The 22,954-nt window shown below is 34.5% G+C and overlaps 1 long non-coding RNA gene across 2 annotated transcripts in view; it reads right to left on the bottom strand.

The window, feature by feature from the left end:
• Window positions 1-22,562, bottom strand: part of LOC141568326 (uncharacterized) — a 74,338-nt gene extending 51,776 nt beyond the window's left edge. The window contains exon 1 of one of the 2 annotated variants that reach the window (XR_012491454.1): window positions 22,017-22,562. This is a non-coding gene — a long non-coding RNA (uncharacterized LOC141568326). The remainder of the gene's footprint in view (window positions 1-22,016) is intronic. The other variant, XR_012491455.1, reaches the window with a different exon arrangement.
• Between the last annotated feature and the right edge of the window lie 392 nt (window positions 22,563-22,954).

Below are 22,954 nucleotides of genomic sequence, written 5' to 3'. Positions count from 1 at the left end.
TATGAAGGAATAAATTTCTACTGTGTTAAGCTACCCAGTTTGTGGTACTTTGTTATCATCGCCCTAGGAAATGAATATAACACTGTTATCTATTTATAATCAAATTTGCCAGATAAATCAGTTTACTCTTAAAGCATAAATCTACTAAAATGTAGAATGCCATGAAGTTATGTAATGAAAAAAAATTAACACTACATTCATATGATGTGACATTTAGCATTTTCCCACAGGAATTTTCATTGTACTAATATTTTCATGTGAAAAATATTCTTTGCCAATTTATGGGAGTGGTCCTAATTTATTTTATTTATTTTCTTTCCTATTTTTCTTTTTTTTAATTTATTTTTTAAATTTATTGGGGTGACAATTGTTAGTAAAATTACATAGATTTCAGGTGTACAATTCTGCATTACATCATCTGTAAATTCCATTGTGTGTTCACCACCCAGAGTCAGTTCTCCTTCTATCACCATATATTTGATCCCCTTACCCTCATCTCCCACCCCCCACCCCCCTTACCCTCTGGTAACCACTAAACTATTGTCTGTGTCTATGAGTTCTTGTTTCTCATTTGTTTGTCTTGTTCTTTTGTTGTTTTTGGTTTATATACCACATATCAGTGAAATCATATGGTTCTCTGCTTTTTCTGTTTGACTTATTTCGCTCAGCATTACACTCTCAAGATCCATCCATGTTGTCACAAATGTTCCTATATCATCTTTTCTCACCACCGAATAGTATTCCATTGTGTATATATACCACAACTTCTTTATCCATTCATCTATCAAAGGACATTTTGGTTGTTTCCATGTCTTGGCCACTGTAAACAAAGCTGCAATGAACATTGGAGCACACGTGTCTTTATGTGTAAATGTTTTCAGATTTTTTGGGTAGATACCCAGGAGAGGGATTGCTGGGTCATATGGTAATTCTATTCTTAATTTTTTGAGGAACCTTCACACTGCCTTCCATAATGGCTGCACCAGTCTGCATTCCCACCAACAGTGTATGAGGGTTCCTTTTTCTCCACAGCCTCTCCAACACTTGTTACTATTTGTCTTGTTGATGATAGCCATTCTGACTGGGGTGAGGTGATATCTCATTGTGGTTCTTATTTGCATTTCTCTGATGATTAGTGATGTTGAGTATTTTTTCATATGTCTATTTGCCATTTGTATGTCCTCTTTGGAGAAATGTCTCTCCAGGTCCTCTGCCCATTTTTCAATTGGGTTGTTTGGTTTTTTGTTGTTGAGTTGCATGTGTTCCTTGTATATTCTGGATATAAGCCCTTTATCAGCGGCACTGTTTGCAAAAATCTTCTCCCATTCAGTTGGTTGCCTCTTTATTTTGTCGATGGTTTCTTTTGCTGTGCAGAAGCTTTGAAGTTTCATATGGTCCCATTCATTTATTTTAGCTTTTACTTCCATTACCTTTGGAGTCAAATTCATAAAATGCTCTTTGAGCCCAAGGTCCATAAGTTTAGTACCTATGTTTTCTTCTATGCAGTTTATTGTGTCAGGTTTTATGCTTAAGTCTTTGATCGATTTTGAATTAATTTTGGTACATGGTGACAAATAGCAGTCCAGTTTCATTCTTTTGCACGTGGTTATCCAATTCTCCCAGCACCATTTATTGAAGAGGCTGTCTTTGCTCCATTGTATGTTTTTAGCTTCTTTGTCAAAAATTATCTGTCCATATTTATGTGGTTTTATTTCTGGGTTCTCAATTCTATTCCATTGGTCTATGTGTCTGTTTTTCTGCCAATACCATGCTGTTTTGATTATTGTAGCCCTGTAGTACAAGCCAAGGTCAGGAAGTGTGATACCTCCATTATTGTTCTTTTTTCTTAAGATTGCTTTTGCTATTCAGGGTCTTTTGTGGTTCCAAACAAATCTGGATAGGTCTATTGGGTTGGGCTAAAGTGAATTCATATGGTTTCATCAGGTCTAGATGAAATACACTTGAAAAGTAGATACCTTACTTTGCTGTTGTTCCATGTTCACTAGATAATTTTGACACTAGATGATGGAAATGACATGAAGGTCATTGAAAATGTGTGGCTCCTTTTGTAAATTGCTGGTTTGACATTCTTTATTATATCTCATCTATCTCTTCTGGGTTTGATTAGTGGAAGCCATTACTCCTGAACCTGCTAAATCTAGAAGGATAGTGGAACTGGGTTTCTAGATCCACAAAGTGAGCAAAATAAGCATAAAAGATTATGTCACCCAGACTTGTCTCTTTCTAACAATGTTTTTTGTTTCCTTTCCTTTTTGCAATTATTATCTAGTATAATGTCCCTGTAGTCTGAGAAGAAAGTGTTCTCAAAGAAAATACTTATCCTTGTATATGTCACTATGTTACTGTGGATTGATTTACTGAATCTCAAAAGGTTTGGGAAAATCTATAATATCCTCAGTAGTAATTTAATACATAATTGAATTAACTATTTATTCTAAATTTCTCTCTTTTCAATTTTTCCCAACATATTTTTCTTTTAAAAATCTTCATTTTACCTGTAATATTTTGACATTTGGGAAACCTTCATCCCTTTTGTAAGGTAGGCAGTATTTAACTTGTAAAATATAAAATAATGATTTCGTTTATACAAATGAGCTTAGGGAAATGAATGTGATCGATGAGGCCAAAAGAAGGAATAAGGTAATAAGGGATTGAGGGCAGACATTTTCCCATCCAGTTTTAATGGATAATTTAAATGAAAACTTTTTATATAAATTTCTTCAAAATATTGTCTAATATGATGTAACTTAAGGAAATAAAACAAAATTCTGGACTTCACCTTCTCCCTACTATGCTTTTCTCCATCCCTACCCCTCTCCTTCCTGAAAGATATCCAAAATCCTGGGTGTGATACGCCTTTTCTCTGCCTATGATTTTATGCTGGGTACACAGATATCTATAAATAATACCAACATTGTATTTCTAACAATTTTTTTCTTGTTTTACTGATTACTAATTGAGGGCACTACTTTTCCTGAGATTAAACGATATCCAATAGGACTTTACAGTAAATTTGATTCTGCTAATAGATATTGTTTTCAGTATTAGAAAAAGCAAATTTCCATCCCTCTACAACTTTGGTGAATAAATACAGAAAAATAAATTAACTTGACAGTTGTTGAAGTTATGAGAACTGAGGGAAATCAGCAGGCTGACGAGGGAAGATATCTCTGAGGAGTTGACTTCCAACTAAAACCAACTGATAAGGAGGAGATGGCTAAGCCAAGATGTAGGAATGAACAGAACTGATAAAGAACATTACAGGTGTCCTGAAGAATTAACACATGTGAGCTTTCCAACAAACAGAAAGCATCCCCAAACACTCTGTGAAGTACTTTCCATTTTATCATTTATTTTCAGATGTGACACAGGAAGGTTTACTAACTTCCCCAAGCTAGAAAGTCGTAAAGCCTAGATGCAAACTTAGATAATCTGTTTCCAGAATCTTGTTCTCAACATCCATATAGTTAATTGGCTGAGCACGCAAGACAATTAATGAAGATGTGCTAGGAAAAGTTGCAAGAGGCCTTGCTTTCCTGTGAGAAGAGATTGCATTTTTTTGGTTTGCTTTGTCAAATTTCAGTGGGAAGGCATTGAAGAGTTGTAAGTGGTTGAGTGATATCTGATTTATATTTGAGAAGGATAATCCCTTCTGTTAGGAAGAATGGATTATTAGAGGAGGCATAATAGAGTGAAAGCCATTAGAAGACTTTCACAGAATGAGTGATGATGGCTCAGATTGGGCCACACTTGGATGGGATGTTCAGTAAGTGTTTCGTAAGTGTAATCAACATAACTTTCTGATAGATTTGATATGTGAATTTAAAAAAAGGGTAATATAGGATGACTACAGTTTTGCTTGAACAATAGGAGAACAGACATATAGGGGAGATGAAGAATACTGGACCAGAGACAGGTTTGAGAGAGCCTGAGGCTATAGAATAGAAATTCTGTTTTAGTGATTTTAAGCAGGAATTTGGATCTTGGGGAGAGTTTAATTTTGGAAAATCAATTTAGGTTTGATGAAAGATGAATTATTTAGAGGGTCAAACCAATCCATGCATCCTGTCTAGAACAATTTTTGCCCTTAGGAACTCTCTGGCAGTCACATTTGCAACTGTTTTGATAGAAATTTGTGTATCACAATCTTTTACAACCCATTCATGCAGAAGAAATCTCATATCTTGCCGGTTCTTCTGTGCATGTGTAACACATTTAATAAAACTATTTACTAGAGCTGTGGGTTTTGATAACAGTTTTTTGGAGATGAATTAAATGGCAGTAAACACCAGATAACTGAGGGAAGCAAAGTGCTACCCAGACAGCCATATTTATCTGCCACCCCTGCTTCTCAAGTTTGTAATATCAACCCTGATGCGAATGAATAGCTTCCTAATGATTGTATTAGGAGAATTTTACTCAGAATTGGCACATCTACCTGGACTACTTAAGCTGATTGAATCTGAATTTAAACCTGTTATTATTTATTTTCCCTTGGATTCCTAAGACTAATCACTATTAGATACCTCTGTATTTCCTTCTAATTAAACAAGTTCACTCCTCACTAACTTGAATCACTCTGTCTTAGAACATTTGGCTTTCAATTTTCCCCTGCTTCAGAGGTTTTCAAAAGTAGTTTGCAGACAACCACTGTCAGAATCTACTGGGGCACTTTTTAAATAATATGAAAACATAGCCCTAACAAGACCTCTTAAATCAGAAAGTCTAGATTTAGGACTTAGAAAAGGCATTTTTAATAAACTTCCAGGATGATTCTTTTGTTTTTCTTTTCTTTTTTGTTAAAATTTGAGAATAATTACTTTACATAATTGGTAGAATGTGTGTAATTGTATTGTCTCATTAATGAAGTATACGAATGAGGACTCAGCCCAATCCAGGTGGAAACTTTTTCAATGGATAGGTTTCCATGACCCAAAATGCTGACAAAATACAAAAGGTTACAGGGAAGTTCTAAGATCTACTATCTCTGAATTGAAGGTGAAAATTTTATTGACATATTTACTCTTCCCTCCTCTCCTCGATTATGTTCCTGCTATCCCTCTACAGATTGCTACAGCAATGGCAGTTGGAAGCTCATTTTACTACAACATTGAATTTTTCCCACTTAAACGTCTTGGAAAGATGAATTCCATTTAGTTAGGTTTTAGATGTCCTATACACTGCTTCCATTAATGGCAGGTACCATATCACTGAGGTTTCTTTTTTTGTTTGTTTCTTCCTATGAGAACAATCTCTTCACCTTTATATAACCCTAGAACAACACTGTGCCACACCCAGGGACCAAGGAAGGGGAGTCCTTGTAGAGTAAAAATTCAATTTAACAAAGTCCAGATTTTACAGTTGTCTAGAGTAGTCTAAGGCTTTAATCTACTAGGATGCTCACCCCAGATAAAACTTTCTTCATTTATGTAGTCAAAAGACACAGTTGGCCCATGCATTAAATTTTCCAAAGAATTTTCATGAATTCCCTTGAATGTTTTTATTATTTAAGGTTCTTCCTTGTTTTCTCTTTCCTTAAAATATTCTCAACCCCAAATTACCTCATTAATTCAAATGACTTCAGTAACAATCTCTATCAAGAAAACCTGATTGTATCATACCAAATTAGCTTTTTCTGATGAATTTGAGATCTGTATTTCCCATTGCTGATGAGTTATCTTTTCTTGGCTGACATACAGGCTCTTCAAAATCAGTCTATCTAAAACTGAGTTCATCTTCTTTCCCCATATTGGTTCTTCACTCTGTATAGTCAGTCTATGCCAGTGAATGATGCCAACATTTACCTGGTTTCCCAAATCAGAAAGCTGGGCATCATCCTTGAACTCTCCGTCCTCCTCTTTTCCTATGTCCAGTTGACCACTGAGTCCTGTCAAATGCATCCTCTAAATGTCTCATAAATATACTTCCCTTCATCACCAGTACCACAGGCCTTGTATTAGATCACATTTTCTCTCACTTTGATCAGTGCTTCAGCCTCCTAATGTGGTTCCCCACACCCATTCACCAATTCTCCATACAAAACTCAGAAGTCTCTTTCTAAAATATTTAAAACCCTGTAATGTTTTTCTGTTATTCTTAGAATAAATGTCTAACGTCTTAAAATATCCTAAAAACATCTTAAATCAGAATAATTATGTGCCACCAGACGAACTCGCCAGGCTAACCTATTTCCACTCCATACTTCAAGCTTTTCTGTTCAGTTCTGAGTGTAGCAGGTCAGCACTGTGGTTTACAGAGGAGCTCTCTGCCTCACAGACTCTTAACTTCATCTTCCAAACTGTGATGTGGTCTTTCATTCCAACCTACAATATTCTCTCTTTCCCAGCCCCATACACAGATCATTATTTCTTTTCTCTGTATTATTGCTTGTATTATTTCCATTGCAATCCTTGAAACAGTTGACTTTAATTAGTTGTTTTTGCAATTCTGTGTTCCACCAGTTGGTCAGCTGTATGAGGACAGGCACCATTTCCATTTATTTTTCATTTTTTCACTGTTGTAGCTCCAGTGCCTGACATGATGCCAAGGTTAACATATATGTGCTGGATGACGAAAGCTGTGGTGATTTTAACTGATAAGTGTTGTTTGCTGGGTTTACTGAGTTGAGGTAGATTCTAAGCCTCTGATGCAGCAGCAAAGGGACCATGAGGATGGATTATTCATGTCTGCCATGGTCAAGAAGTTGGGACTGGTGAGGCATACACCACACTGTCACCATCCCATAGCTCTCACTAAGATTTCCAGCTCTTTAGGGAGGAGACATTGGGGGTTTATATTGGAATCTTTCACAAGAGTTGTATGTAATCTTTTATAGTAAGCTAAAAATATTTTAAATACATTTTGTTCTGATAAAGCATCTGGGCTTAGTGTTTTGCAAATATCATTGCTATTATTCATAAAATTCTCTTTTAAAAGTGAAGCCTTTTCTAGATGGAGAGATTGGGTAGAAGTTATTTGACGGCTACAGATAACAGTCCAATGCTCCAAGTGAGCAAACTCAGAAACAGAGTATCTCTTCCAGAATGTTGTCCTAATATGGGTTATTTCTCTCAGAACGTGATGCACATTATAAGCAAACTGGTGTAATGAGTCTATTTATCAATAGGGTTATTGCATTAAAATGGTTTTCCATTATTTATTTTCCAATCAGTAAGTGTCTATGAATAGTCTTCCTCATAACATAGTTTGCCTCTGGAATATTTATGTGTGTTTTGGATGACTGTGTTGGAAGTAAAGCTTGCTCAAATTTACAGTTTTCAAAAATGTGTGGCTACTATAAAATCTGGAGATTACAAAATTAAAACCAAGAATGTAGGAGCCAGTAAAACATGTACATGGGTCTCCAATGAAGAAACAGTGCCTGAAATAACGTGCTGCAACATACCAGATATGTAATCCAAGTTAAATCATGTACAAATGTTTACTATTGATCCTTTCTTAATTTGCATTTTGTTTTACCTTTGGAGTTTTCCTGAAAGACAGCTTTTTTCTTCCTTATTTTAATAATATGAGAGATGCAGGAATTTAAAAGTTCAAAAAGTATTTTAAAAACTCCAAACACCTAGGTTTACAGCCAAAAATCTCTGAATGGAGTAAAGCCTGTGCTCCTAATTTTATTCATCTTGTGTAGTCGACATCTACTGAAAGCATAGGCCTCTACTTTGTACTAGAATCTGAGCACTGGAAGACACGCATTTCAGAACTTCCGATTAAGGTATGCTGAGAATCCCAAAAACACACATAACTGGGAAGGAGGCTTGATTTTAAGTCTTAATAAGACATTCAAATCATTTGTGTTTTAGGTGATACTATTATGTCATTCACATTCAGTTGGTAGATTTTCTGCAAATGACTTCTGATGTCAAAAAGCCAGATCTTTACTAAATTCCTGAAAATAAAATTTACTACATATTTTTAAAATTAGAGTAGTGCAGTAATCATAGTCATGTCATTCAAATGGCTGATTGTTCACTTTACTAACATTAAAATTGGGTAGATTTATTACGGTAGGTGGTTTTAAATCTACAATTTCACAGCTCTTACCTGGATAATTTTCATACAGACTCATCTTTTTATACAGATTTAATTCAGTATTTATTTAAATACTCATTTTATTTTAGTTGAAATCAAGGGATGGATTATTTCATTAGCCAAAAGCATCTGGGAAATGATATATTTTAGGTTGTGAAATGGAATTCATTTATGTTAAAAGAATATTTTTATAAATGTCACTGAGGTCTTTAAAATTACATTTGTTAAGGAATTCTCATCTGACAATGCATACATTTTCTTTCTAATGAAAATAAATGAATTATCATCTTAAATTAGCATTTCCATATTGAGAAACACATTCTGAGTCTTTGAGACTGACCATATACCTCTGGATTTGGTCACAATAGTAGCTGCCATAATTCTGTATCAAATTACACTTAATCCTCTAATGTGCCTCTAAATTTCTAGTTCTGACAAAGAGTACCCCAATCTGTGTATATTTACACCATAATTATCTCAAATAGTTTTTGTAATAGGTTTGACTGTGAGGAGACAATGGATCTTCTCTACAGGTTTCACAAACAAGTTAATATAGTTGAGAGGAAAGTGAAAATTCATGGGCAAAAATACCACAGTCTGACCTGTTGACATGATCACCACTGAAAATTTATCTGTACTGGGAATGTGTCAGGTGACAAGTCCCCCATAAAAGAGGTGGCATATTGTGGCAGCCAAGAATACATACACTGCAGCCCAAGACCCTGGTAAGGATGGCGGCTCTACCCCCTATTGTCTGTATAAACTAGGAAAAGCCACTTCACTTCTTTGAGTCTCCGTTTCCTCAGATACTGAATTAGGATAATGACACTGGAGTCTACTTCATATGACTGAGTATTAAATGAATAAATCAGTATCCATAAAATTTTTTAGAGCCACACCAGCCATATAATACACGTAGGCTCTATAAAATCAATTGTAAACAACATTTTGAAGAAACAGTGCTAGATTAGGATGTCACCACTTAAAAGATTTCTCTCCCTCCAAAAATAGGAGATAGAATATCCTTTATCAGACAAAACTATGTCAGAAGATATCTGGGTTGCAAATGATAAAAGAAAGGATTTTTTTCTAAATATATTCTGCTTATTTTCCAAATGTTCCTAACTTATATTCAGACCTTGGCCCTGATCTTCATATAAAGAATTGTGGCATTTTTAGGGGTTTTCTGATCCTTATTTTCTATTTGCTTTCCCATATCTATTATTTGGCCTTATCCACTACACTCTGTGCCCCAGGAGGCTAACCTCTGCAGGTTGTGTCACTCAGGCTCTCTTGCCACCTGGCTTTCTCTTGAGTTAGGACAAGGAAAGGCAGGGGGCACTAGCAAGAAATCACAGGACAGGAAGAAAAAGAAATGAAGATGTTCATCCCCCACCACCACACCTTCTCTCTTTTGCTGGACCAAGAAGGTTTGATTGTAGCTCCCATAGGGCGGCCCCTTTCCCACTGTGTGACTGCTTTCCCAGATTCCCTAACAGTGCCTTTCTGTTTGCCCCTTCAGGGCAAGTTTTTTTAAAAAATTAAATTTATTGGGGGTACCACTGATTAACAACATCATATAAATTTCAGGTGTACAACTTTACAATATGACATCTGTATACTCTATTGTGTGCTCACTACCTGAAGTCTGGTCTCTTTACATCACCGTGTATTTGTCTCCGTTTATCATATGTAGGATATAAAACAAAGAAGCAACAAGTGAACAAACAAAATAAACACACAAAAGACAAACTCATAGATGTATATAGTACAATAGCATTGTGTTTACCAGGGCAGTTTTAAAGGCTTCCTGCTGTTATTAGCCCCTGGCTGCTTTACCATCCCTAATTAAAGTGGTGCCTTTATTGCGTTCTCTTGAATTGCCTCTGAGTGTGCCATCTGATCAGTGCTGGCAACAGAGTCATGCAGCATTCCTTAATTAGTTATATATCTGACCTTTCTGGCCTTTAAAGAAAGTCACGCTGAATTTTCAAAATAATTGGACAATTGGTTGTTTCCTATCTTCTGTGAAAATGTTTATTTGCATAAAATTCAATGGTTCTTTGAGGGGATATTTTCTACGTTTTTTTTTACAAAACCTTAACTAAATTTACCAAATTTTTTTAAAGCAGAGTATTTTCATAATTTTTTCTAGCATGACTCACAGAATTCAAAATAATATTAAAAGTGAACCCATCATAGCATGATATATAAAAAATTGAGTACGAGACAGAAGGCACCAAAGCCTGTGTTCTTTCCTTCAATTATCCTAGGTCTACAAGAACATAATTTCACCATATATATATATATATATATATATCTCATATATAACATATATATAAAACATGTACACATACAAACACATACATAGACGCAAATATAACTAAATATAACTAAAAACAACATAAACCTCTCTCTTTAAACAAACTAGGTAATATGTATAGTTCAACAATCCAGTTCTAATCTGAATATGAAGCTGTTTCTTGAGAAATCACAGTATGATGAAAAGAACACTTCAGAGTTACAGAAACTTCAATTAAGCAAGTAACTGAATTAACCAATTTGATTGGTGTTTATTGTAACTTTCCACATTTACAGGCTAAAGGACAATGATAGTAATACTGGAGTTCACCTTAGCACATGCAGGTATAATTCCCTTAAGATAAATGCATGAATAATAAACAAACAAAAAAAACTCTTAGCAAGTAGAAGGAAACTACTTATCCTAAAAGGACATCTATTTTTAAAAATTAAAAGAAAAAAATTAAGAATATAATACTTATTGAAATAATCCTTACTAAGACAACAGAAAAAAAATGCTTGCTATTTCCATTATATCTAGGATTGTACTGAAGTCCTAACGAATGCAGTTAAAAAATAAAATAAAACCTATGATTGGAAAGTTTAGGCAAAACTCTGTTTGCATTTCATGATGTGACCGCCTATACAGAAAGATCCAAATGCAGTTTTGTTATTAGAATAAGTAAAGGTTGCTGAATCAAAAAAAAGCTGACATGTAACACGCAATTCTATAGGCCACAACATTGTTAGAGAACGTTTTTGGTTTTTTTAAATTAACATTTAGAGTGTCAATTTAAAAATACATAAAAGCCCTTTATAGAAAATATTAAAACATTTTATTGAAAACATTAAACGATATTAAATAAATGATGACGTTGACTATATTCTGGAGAGGAGAACTCAAATTATGCCAATATTCCTCAAGCTAAGCTATAGAATCAGTGCAATTCCAATGAAAACCCCAATGGGGTTTGATAAACTGATTTTAAATTGCATGTGGAAGAAACACAGGCCAAGAGCTTGAGAGCTCTTTGAAGAGGGACTAGGTAGGGAAGGTGGTAAGTGAAGGAAGTGTGCGAAGGGTGAATTGATAGACTATAGAAAACTGTCTAATGGTTCAAGCAAACTGAGAACTAAAAACTCAGCAATGTATTTAATCATATGCAGGGCATTACTGACTTCGATAGGACTAGATTTCAGGGATTATTAGCAAGGTGGAGTCAAGACAAGATGTATTTGAAGAAAGAAATTTGAGAGTGAGTTGTGATTGCTTTTCAAGGAATTCTGATATAAAACATAGGAGAAAAATGCAATGATATCTGAAGGATAATCATGTTCCAAAGAGTTTTGCTTGTTTGTTGGGTTTAAAGATGGGGAAGATTGCAACATTCTTTAATGCCGATGAAAATAATCTAGCAGAGCAGAACAAATTGATGAGGCTGACAGGGAAAGGAGAGTCCTTGGAGCAATGTCCTTGTGTAGTTAAAAGAAAATGTGATAAAGTAATTCATATATTCCGATTGGTTTTCAAAAGTAGAAGATGAAAGAACAAGCATTTTCAGTCATAAGCATGAATACCTGCATGAACTTTATTTTGACTTTTGTTGATTATTAGCAACGTAGCTTTAGTTAAATTATTTAAACTCCCTCTACTTCAGCTTTCATCTGCACAATCACTCCTTCTTATGAGGCCACTATAAGGATTGAATAAGATAATGTATTTATAATACATAACAATTTGCTTTGACACACACTAGGCTCTCAAATAGACAACTATTAGTGTTCCGATTTTTTAAATAAGAAAATCAATTACTTCATTCTTAAAATAGTTATCTAATTGTTGTCGCCATCTAAATTCGCAAGTATAATGTCTGGAGTTATTTAAAAATGTCTTAAACAAGGATTTGTTCTGTTAAAAAAAAGCACTGATATCCGATGGTAGGTAACATTAGAGAAATTAAACAACACCTAGTTTTCATAATAATTTGCAACTTAAATTTAATTCAGTCATTTTGTTTCTAGTATAGATATTAAATTACAATAATCTGAAAATATCATTTTAAAAAGTTAGTGACTGTAGCTTGATTTTTATTAAGACATTTATAAATGCTTTGTAAATTTAAATTAAATTTGATTAATTTCAATTTTGTTTTACTTCAAAATTTTAAATATGAATTCACATCATCACTTACCAGTGTTCTCTATATGATTTAAATCTGAGACTAGATGATTCTTTTTCAAGATCAGAATTTGTACCAAAGACAACCATACATATGTTTAGTGATCAGCATAATTGTTCATGCTCTGTGTTAATTGCATACATAATTGCCATCATTACTAATTTAAATGTCCAAAGCATATTATTTTCTTTCCATTTTTCCTCTTAGCTGCAATAATTCCTAGGCCTCCATAATTGTTATAAATTGCACATTTTTTGAGTACCTGGATCTTTAAGTCATCACATACAGTTTAAAAGACTAAAGCTTAGAATCTCAAATCTCAATAGCTAAGGTTACATTATATCTTACAGCTAACACACACACACACACACACACACACACACACACACACACACACACACACACAGAGACAAACACACCAGAAGAAGCATAGTTTTATAGTTTCTAAGCAGAATTTTCTCTAAAACTCTTTTTCTTCCCTTTCCAGATAACACAATCAGAGGATGAACATTACTATTCTCACACTATTGGCTATTTTAGAGTCAAAATTATTTACTGGGAAAATTCAAGACATTCAAACTCACAGGGTGAGGCCCCAATTTCAGTGCTGCCATAATTATGTGTAAAACAAAACCCTCTGTCAGAGTTGAAAGCTCTAGTTACAGTACTGTGAATGCCATGAAGAACGGTGAAGGGTCTTCATTGGTCTCAGTGGGAAGAAGGACTTGCCTAGAGACTGGTCTCCAGGAGATAAACAAAACATATTCTAATGTGATACAAAGTTAATAAACTTTCAAGCATGCACGAAATGAACAAAATTCAAATGCACGCATCAGTGATTTATATAGCTGTAACTTAATTATTTGGGAGGAATTTCCATTTGTGTTATATGTTCTATTATAGATGTAACTCAATTGGATTGCCTTCTTGTATTTGCATTTTAATGCACTAAGTGGATTTAATTTGAACTTTTCTCCCACATGGCTATTCCCAATGGAAATTTATTTCTAGGTTACTATGTAAGCTGCATTCCATTCATTACAATCCAACATCTCAGAGTATGCTATGTTGCATATAATCACTCTGAGTATGTGATCAGTATGGAATCAAACTCAACTTAATTTTTTAAACAACCTTGTCAGATTGGGAGGATGACACAGAATCCAAAATCACACTTCCTCGTGATGAGGTTGGAAACATCAAGAACATCATGGTTGTTTTGAAAATTTGATAAGACAAACATAATGATCAATATGAAAAAAGTGCATATTACTTCAAGGAACCAATACAGATAATCAAAAAGAATTAAATATAATCTGATATACCCATGTTATAGTAATCTGATTCATTAAATTGTTATTTTTTAAAGTCTATTTTTTATTTTGCAATTGCCTTATAACAATGTTTTTAAAATATTTATTTTTTTAATGTAAAGCTAGTTCTGAATAGTTATTCACACACAATTATTGTTGTAGGTTGTAAATTAGAAGAATCCTCAAAAAATTTTAAAAACATAAATATCTATACTATACAATAGCATTTCAAATAAATACAGACCTAATACCAGTACATACACACACAACAACAAAAACCAAAAATACAAATCCATCCAAGCATGCAGATTCATACAAACAGAGTGTTATGAACATATACAGTATGAGAATTTATTTGTTAACAATAATGAATGGGAAATCTAATTATCAAAACTTATTAATGGTTTTAGAAGTAAAAATTTAAATACATATTTAGAAATATTTGGTGAAAAATGCCTATATTACCAGTAGGTATGATAAAAACCAAACTTATTTTTCAAAAGATCTATAAAAGGGTAAATTTATAGAGGGTTTCATACAGTATTTATAGTCAAGATTGTTCTAGGTTACACAACAACCAATACCATAATCTCAGGAAGTTATATTTGTAAAAAATGTATTTTTTTGTTTGTGCTATATATCTATTTAGGGTTGGCGGGTGAAGTCTTCATGAAGTTATTGAAAAAAATAGAAAACAAACTGGTGAAAAGCGCCCTACTTTATGATACTCTCACGTCAACATTAGCATCAGAAAATGCCATAGCAAGAGAAGAAAACATGCAGAATCAGACACCAGCTCCGAAATACTTCCGGATGGGAATGACCCTTATTTTACTGTTCTTCTCTCATTGGCCAAACAAGTCACATGACCACATCTAACTCCAAGAGGATTAAGTCAGCATAATCTTTGTATGCACAGATTGTGACAAGAACAACAAAATTATGCAAAATGATTTCTACCACAGTTCAGGACTTTGAGTATTGCAAAGCTATAATATCCTTATGTATAGTATGATTCTCCAAAGCTGGTGGTGAGACTACATTGAATTTCCTAAACTTTTTGAACAAGTGATTTTTCAGTACTCTGTCGCCATGCAGCAGCTTAACCGTGTTTCCTTCTACCTGCCCCCAAAGAAAGGAGTCTATAAGACGGATCCTTTCAGGGACTTTGCTAAACCTTTGTGTTTGCACCTTATGCCTCCCTGTTTGGTCCCAGAAAGATGATGATGAGTAAGATTCCTCACGGAAGGAACAACTCAAGCCAGATGCAGTCACGTGGGGACCAACAGGAGAATCCACGGGGTTTACAAAGGTGGGCACAGCCCCCCACCTTCCTCAGGCTAAGGAAAGCCTCAGCCTCTGTGGCTGCATTCCTTCCCAAAACCTGCAAGGGAAGTGATTCAATGAAGTGCTCTCCATCTATTCATATGCATATAGGTTTTGTCCCTTGGGGAAGTTGAGACTTAAGTCCAGCTGTCTGCAGGCAAGGGTGATTGACTTAAATCAGTTTCCTATTACGATGTATAGGATTCACAGATCTTGAGATTGACAAGCTTTATCTCCTTTGCTTCCCCATCTAACTAATAAAAACTATTGCACAGGCCTGATTAAGCGCCCCAGCCCTGTCCATGAGGCTGCTGGTCCCTTGGCCTCCACACTTAAACTCTATTCATGGCTACTGTCTTTTCTTAACCCTGAGCCGCCCTCCTTCCTCCCCACAACTCTCGTTGTGGGGGACATGACAATACTCAGCCTTAAAAGAATATACATAAAATAAGAAAACAAACAAACAAAACACTGTTTGATATTACTCTTCCCAAGTTTGTGTGAGGAAAAATATCGCAAAGTCCAAATCAAAACCTTTTGTTTGTATCTTTCACCATATAATCATAGCTATGAGGCTCATAAATGGAGTTTCATATTCAAGTTATTACAATAACAACCCCCCTAAATGAAGTGGCTGAGTGTATTTGTTCAGAATTATATACAAAAATATGGAAGATGGAATCATTGAAATGAGACCTATACAAGGTTGCATCTAATTTCAATTATAATGAAACAGCTTAATCTTAGCTTATCATTATCAAATTAGATGACAATAAAGATTCTTGTCACTGAAAAGTCAATGCAGATTCAATTTGTCTATATATTTATCTTTGCATTGATATAGGTATACATATATCTAAATATTTCTTAGGAAAATAAGATGATTTTTTAAAAATATTTTGTTCCTGGTAAAAGTGCTGCCTTATGACTTGACTTAATTTGTAAGTCAGTTTCAATATCTTAATTTGTAAGATCAGTTTAACATCTCTTTCTAAGATAAATATTTGGAGTATGCCAGAAATACAAGGTCTAATATTTCACCATTTAGTGATAAGATTTGAATGAAACACAGAGGTAAAATGCATTAATAAAATGAGTTTTATTTTCCCTCTCAGTTAGGGAAAGTATTAATTTATGGTGTTTTTGCTTTTTGCTAACTTAGCATTTTTTAATTAAAAAATAATGGATAATCAGGATTGCCTGGGAATAATATCTGTATTTTGAATTTTAGTTACCCAAGAGATGAGTCATTTTGAAGAAATACTTATGTACTTGCGAACCCCAGTGGTTTCTAGAAAAACATACTGAGCCTGATGTAATTTTATTGCCAACTTTAGAAAAACAAAACAAAAACAGCTTGTATGGAAAACATGAGACTAACATTACTGGTTTAAAATATATAGTCACGCAGCATCTGGGCTTTTGAGCTTGAGAGGCCCATGTGTGATTCCTGTCTGTGACAGCCTGGCCTTTAACCTCTCCAGAAGACTTGGGCTCAGCCTTGATTTTACCTTTAAAAGTTCTAATAAAGATTTAGTGAAATAACTTATATGGTATCAAAAAATAGTTCCTGAGATCCAATAATTGCTCAGTAAATGGCTATTTTTATTATATCACTGACTCTCATTTTCACTGATTCTGTAAAATCAAGTTAAGGTTCTCTTAGATTAATGGTCAAAAGACATACAGAGAAAATTTACAACAGAATTATTAAAAAAAATGGAAACGTAACATTCACTAATAAGCAAATGTAAATAAAAATCCAGAAAGTGTAATTTTCACTATTAAATTAAGAACGTAACATACAAAATTATGGTCAAATATCTCAAACATTACAAGCCTAAATGGATTGATGTAATCATTATCGAAAATAATATGATAATATTGATTTCTAATCTTAAGAACAATCTGGGGATCTTATTAAGTAATTCAACTTTTGGGGAAATTTTATAATAATAAAAACTTTGAATGGATTTCAAGTATACATTTCAAAAGTCTGTAGATCATTTGGCATTCATATAAATACTGCATGCCAAACAATAATAAAGTATAAATTTTACTAATAAAATGAAAATTTAATATGATCCCAGTAAGTCATATATGCCGCTGTTGAATTTAAGTGTTCTATGTAAAAAGGCAATTAATTCCCAAAATGTCATTATGCAAGGAATCTATTAATTTAGTTTAAATCAAGACTGAATAATACTATTAAACTGAAACTATGTTAAGAAGTTATTAGCAATAAATGTTCGCTTCTTTTTCAAGATTGCTGCAATTTAATAGATCATTCTTACAGCATAATAGGTGTTCATTTGAAACCTTAGGGTACATTTGATATCCGATTATACATTAAAAAAGTAAAAATTTTCATTTGAAAGTGTTTAAATTAGCAAGTTTTATATTTTCACTAAGAGTGAAAAATCATGCAACAAAGTCCCAATTAAAAAATAACTTGAGACAGTTGCTACTTTCATATATATAGGGCATGTAAATATGGGAATATGGCTCTTAGCATGACGTTGCTAACTGAAAATATTAAGAGTTTCTGAGGAGTGACATCCTTAGCTTTCTGCTCGAGTTTAAACATTTGGAAGGATGCTGCTACAGCTGCTGGGGTAGAACAAATACCTATGTTTAAGTCCAGTGTATTTAAGCTAGTCAGTAAAATTTTAGGATATGGCCTGCCATATTATGACTATCACAGATTTAATTTAAACCTAATGATATTTTATATAAGTCTATTGAATACTGGGCATCTACTTCTCATGTTCTCTTTTCTGCATTAAGAACCCTGTGATAAGATATAAAAATTGGGCAGTAAAAGCTTCAGTATCACAGACTGCGGTCTTCATAGTACTTCAACAATTTATAAAGCAAAACCATTTGCCTTCTGTAATAAAAGGACAAAGCAATTGAGAAGGAAATGGTGACGCTTTTTCAACTACTTAGGCATGAATTTCACAACTTCAAAAATGTTATTTTGAACTGAAAAATATCTTTACTTTCTATACATGAAGAAGACTATTTTTGAAGAAAAGCACGGTGACATTAGAAAGCTAGTATCAAAATATCAGTAATGCCTTCTTGAGCTTCCTTTACTGATTTTCAGACAGTTGTTAACCTCACTGAGAGGTTCAACAAAACATATATAGTTAACAAGATGTCCAGTTGAGTGCTAGTAGCATTGAGGGCAGTTTTCACAGCTGGGCACGCAGCTCTACTCCAGACATATCAATTAAGTTGTACTGATACAGGAGAGTTAGGATGTCCCTAGGTAGACAGGGAGGTCTGTGGTGGAATAAACAAAAGACAGCCATATCCTAAAACTTCAGGTTTTGAAATCACTCCTTTGCTCCAAGACATAATGTAACAAGGTCTTGAGGTTAATCATAAAATTCATTTTGGCCTGACAAACGGAGCAGATCTGATAGATAAGAGTGTGTTACTTTGCTAATTCCTTTAGCATGGGCAAGCAACACCAACCTGGTAGACAAATTTCATTAGAAGGTTCCCTTCCTCAAACAGTTCCCTTCTCCAAACAGCTCCCCTGCCCCAAGCAGGCAAGGGAAGGTATAAAAGTAAGAGCTTTTGCCTCAGTCATGGGGCACCCCCCATTTGGGACAACTACTGTAAACTCTTCATTTGTTTTTGCACATATCTGTTTTGTTTCTTATTTCTTGCAAATTTTCATTTCCAATTGTCTCTTACCTTGCCAATCAACATGAGAGCTCCTTAGTAATATTTTCATGCTAAAAACCTGGTGTACGCCGAAGCATACTAGACTAAATAAAAAAATAACAATACTTGGAAGTTTCATTTTCCACTAAAAATTATGTACTATATTACATATTATTATGTAAATTATTTTCTATTAAGTAGCATTTGTTGAGCCTACATGTTCTAGGTTCCCATTGCATGGTTATGGTTGAACAGAATCTACAAAAAAATCTCTCTCTCTCTCTCTTTCTCTTGCGCGCACACACACACACACAGTCATTCAGAAAACCTACTGGAATGCTCATTGGAATATTGGAATTCTTGAACCCTGAATTTATTAAAAACATTATCTCATCCATTATAATAATATCAACTTCCTCAATACCAAGGTGATTAAAGCACAAAGGGACCAATTGTTTTGTTGTGTGGTGACCCATTTGATGGGAAAATTAGGATATTCCACAAGAGACCTTACAGCTCATCTTAAGGAGACTATGCCCAAAGGACACTGGAGGTGCTGAAGCAGAATGTGATTAGGCTGTTTGGTACAGTAAAGTGGGTCACATGGATGTGAAAATGATGTTAACAAAAGGAAGTACTTTCTTCTAGCTTATTTACAAGTGTTTTTGGAATTTTTAATACATTCATTAATAAAAGTATGGTGATTTGGGGCAAATATGAAGGGCTAGTAGAAACATTATTCAGGATCTTTTGGCACCATTGATAAATAAGCATTATACTTGGAAAATGGCTATTATTCAAAAGGAAGTCTCAATAAACTATTATTCACATAATTTTAAAAGTCACTTTTAAAAAGCCAATTCACACAAACTTTTTATCATATTTCAGGCTTATTATTACCTTTTGCATTTCTCTATTGTACATATTAATAAATAGAAGAAAAAATTAAAAAGAAAGCAATATGTAGCCTTGATACCATTAAAACCCAAATTACTTCACCTTTATCTTAAATCCCACCAAACACATAGTTATTGATCTTATGTGTAAGGAAATAAAAGACATCTGTCCAACAGCATTTTTAATTTCATTTTTTTGTCTTTATCCACGTGCTTTAAGAAACTGAGAAACAATTAAGAAAACAACTTGAGCATGTCATGTGATATAAATAATTTCAGTAACTTTTCTATGCACTTTTTGGTAAAAGTTCATTATCTTGAAGGAAAAGAAGTGCTGTACATACTTGCAGTACCTGTGTATGATAGCTTTAGCAGGCTATCCATTGTGGTACTGAATATTCCTTCGCATTTTACAACAAGTTATGACTCCAAAACATGGTCATTTCTTTGTGGTACAAAGAATTAATGAAGGGCCGCCACATTTGAATATCTTTCATAGGTATCTTCAAAGTTGGCTATTTTATTTGTTTACAGTACGAATCATATTCTGTATCCAAATAGTATTCCTTACATGCTAAGTCTGGGCTAATTATGGTCACCTAATTTTACCTCTTCAGAAATAAGATATAAAAGCTAAATATGTTAAAAATATGAGGGGAAAATACTTCTAATATTCTAAATTTACAATCTCATTGAATCTATCTTTGACTGATTTCATTATTACCACTAGCATATTTCGACTTTAGCATTTAACCATCTCACTGTGACAATGTTAAGCTTCATTTGAAAGAATCCCCGATATTGGTAGTTCAAGCTAACTGTTTATACTTGAACAAAGACATCTTGGAAAACTTTATGCAAAAAGAAGTCACTGAGATACTAATACATTTGGATGAACACAGTGTTTATATACGTTACTGCCTTTCAAGTAAGTTATAAAATTAAAATATATGTTGACATTTCAATACAATAAAGAAAATAAAACTAAAAATTTTTAAAAATCCATATTTTGTTTGAAATAATTGCTGAAAAACATAACCCTAGTAGTTGAGTGATACTTAACTAACTCTGCAATGGCTTATATTTTACCCATTCCTATTAATATAGGACATCTAGTTACAACCTGAACACTCTCCCTGGAATGTAAAGGAACCTCCACCCCAATATTTTCCAGCCATCATTTATATTTACTCTAATGTCACTAAATGACATAAATGAAAGATCATAATTCTATTAACCAGATAGACCATCGTGCCTGTCAAATAGTCTGAACAGTAATAAGAAATACACAGCACCAGCTAACTTCTATCATTTAATAATTGTTCACTATGAGAAGTACTGTTTGGTGGTTTTTTGCACTGAATTTTTTTTCCATACAGACTCAAAACACACTGCCAATTGACAAAAGGAGCATAGCGTCAAAAGAAAATCTCCTAAGCGGAGAAAAGCTCTCTGTTAAGCATGCAAGAGGTTAAACAGTGCTGAAATAGCCAGGCATTTTCTCAGCGCATGCTTCCCAATTCCATTCAATTACCAACAGCAGCAGTGACTATAACACAAGCTAAAACTGTATTATTAAATCAAAGCTTCCCATTTATATCTTCTATCCTAATGGGGTGGGAGGGGATGACATTTACTCGTCAACAGCAGAACAAATAGCCCCCAACTTGGAAATACACATGACCTTGGGGTGTAGAATTCTCAGAGACTGAGTTTCACAAGTTTTATTTGGATCTACTGCATAACAACACATATAAATGAACCCAGCATGGTACAAATGCTCCTCTCCCTACCACCTCCCCTCCAAAATGTTAAAATAGCTCTGCACTTTGCAGTCTATGCTTTAAATACCAGACGTATATTAACTAATCAGAGATTAGTCTACTCAAATTTTTTTAAGATTGCATTTGTTTTAAACAACTTGTTGGTTGATTTATTTAATGTAACTCATTAAAATGTTTGGGGGCTTATATTGAATGATTCCTGTTCCTTGAGCCATGCTGGAAGTATTGCTCTACAAATATTTATATTTATAAAGCAAGATGTAACATGATGACTTCACAAAAAACCAAAGCCCTCAACTTCCCCTCTAGAATTCAGTGCATAATCACCAACAGATGCTCTTGCAATAATAATGGCAATAGTAATTATTAAAATAATTATTGCAATCATTGCCAAAAGTCCCATTTAAAATTATAAAAATATTAACTTGCTTTTTGAATCATTTATAACAATATTATTATTCTTACCTTATTTTAACAGTCAAAAAAGTCTCCCAGAGAGATTGCAAAAAGGTGTGGATATATATATGACAATAATAATAATTTTAAAAAATGAAAAGATCCTCTTAGCTGGAGAAAGATGAAAATCGTTTGGTCTAAAACTATAAAAAGCTCCAAAATTATGCCTCAATGGGCGCCCAGGTGGCAAACAGAGCACTCTCCCACGTCCGTCCGATACTACACTCCCTTGTCAAGTTGATATAGTCCTGCTGGTGAAGCGGTCCTGTGGGGCGCAGAGGGTGCAAGAGGGTGTTGCCTGGAGGTGCTGGAGCAACCAGTCTGCTGGCGTCCCAGGTTCAGCACCGACAGCACCGGGACAGCACCAGCTCCTTTCACCTCCAGTTTGTCTCACTCACTGAACCGGGCTGATTCTTGCGCCTCCTCCCTAAGCAAGAGCTGCTGCCACTCAACCGGACGTGCCCCACCCCCTACAGCTGACGTAATATTTTGCATATCAACTCCCTGAGAGGTACGGGCCGCCACCTTGACTGGGCTTCTGCTAGGGTCAGCTGAGACAATCAAGGCGGAGAATTCCAGGCTTATGAGCAACATGAACATCATTGGACTTCACGATCCATCCACCAACAGTCCTGAAGAAACTAAATGCTTTCCGCGTCGCATGAGCCTCTGCCTTCACTGGGACTGCTTTTTTTGTGCACGCTAAAGATCACTGCTGGCACAGCTCCGGCAGAGGGATGATGGGCGGGGGAGGGGGCAGTGGAGCACGGAGAGGCTGGGGAGGCGGGTGGAGAAGGGACAGGCGAATAGAATTAATCAACTCAATCACTCCAAAAGAAGAAGAAGAAAAAATCCCCGATCCTTTTGATCTTCCTGGCCAAACTTTCCTCTTTCTCCCTGCCATTTATTTACTGGAAAGGATGTATTTCGTGTGTCGTTCCCTTTCC

The sequence above is a fragment of the Rhinolophus sinicus genome, linkage group LG02, assembly GCF_036562045.2.
Source record: "Rhinolophus sinicus isolate RSC01 linkage group LG02, ASM3656204v1, whole genome shotgun sequence".
Lineage (NCBI taxonomy): Eukaryota > Metazoa > Chordata > Mammalia > Chiroptera > Rhinolophidae > Rhinolophus > Rhinolophus sinicus.
Note: the sequence above shows the minus strand (reverse complement) of the source record. Positions and strands in the feature narration are given on the sequence as shown.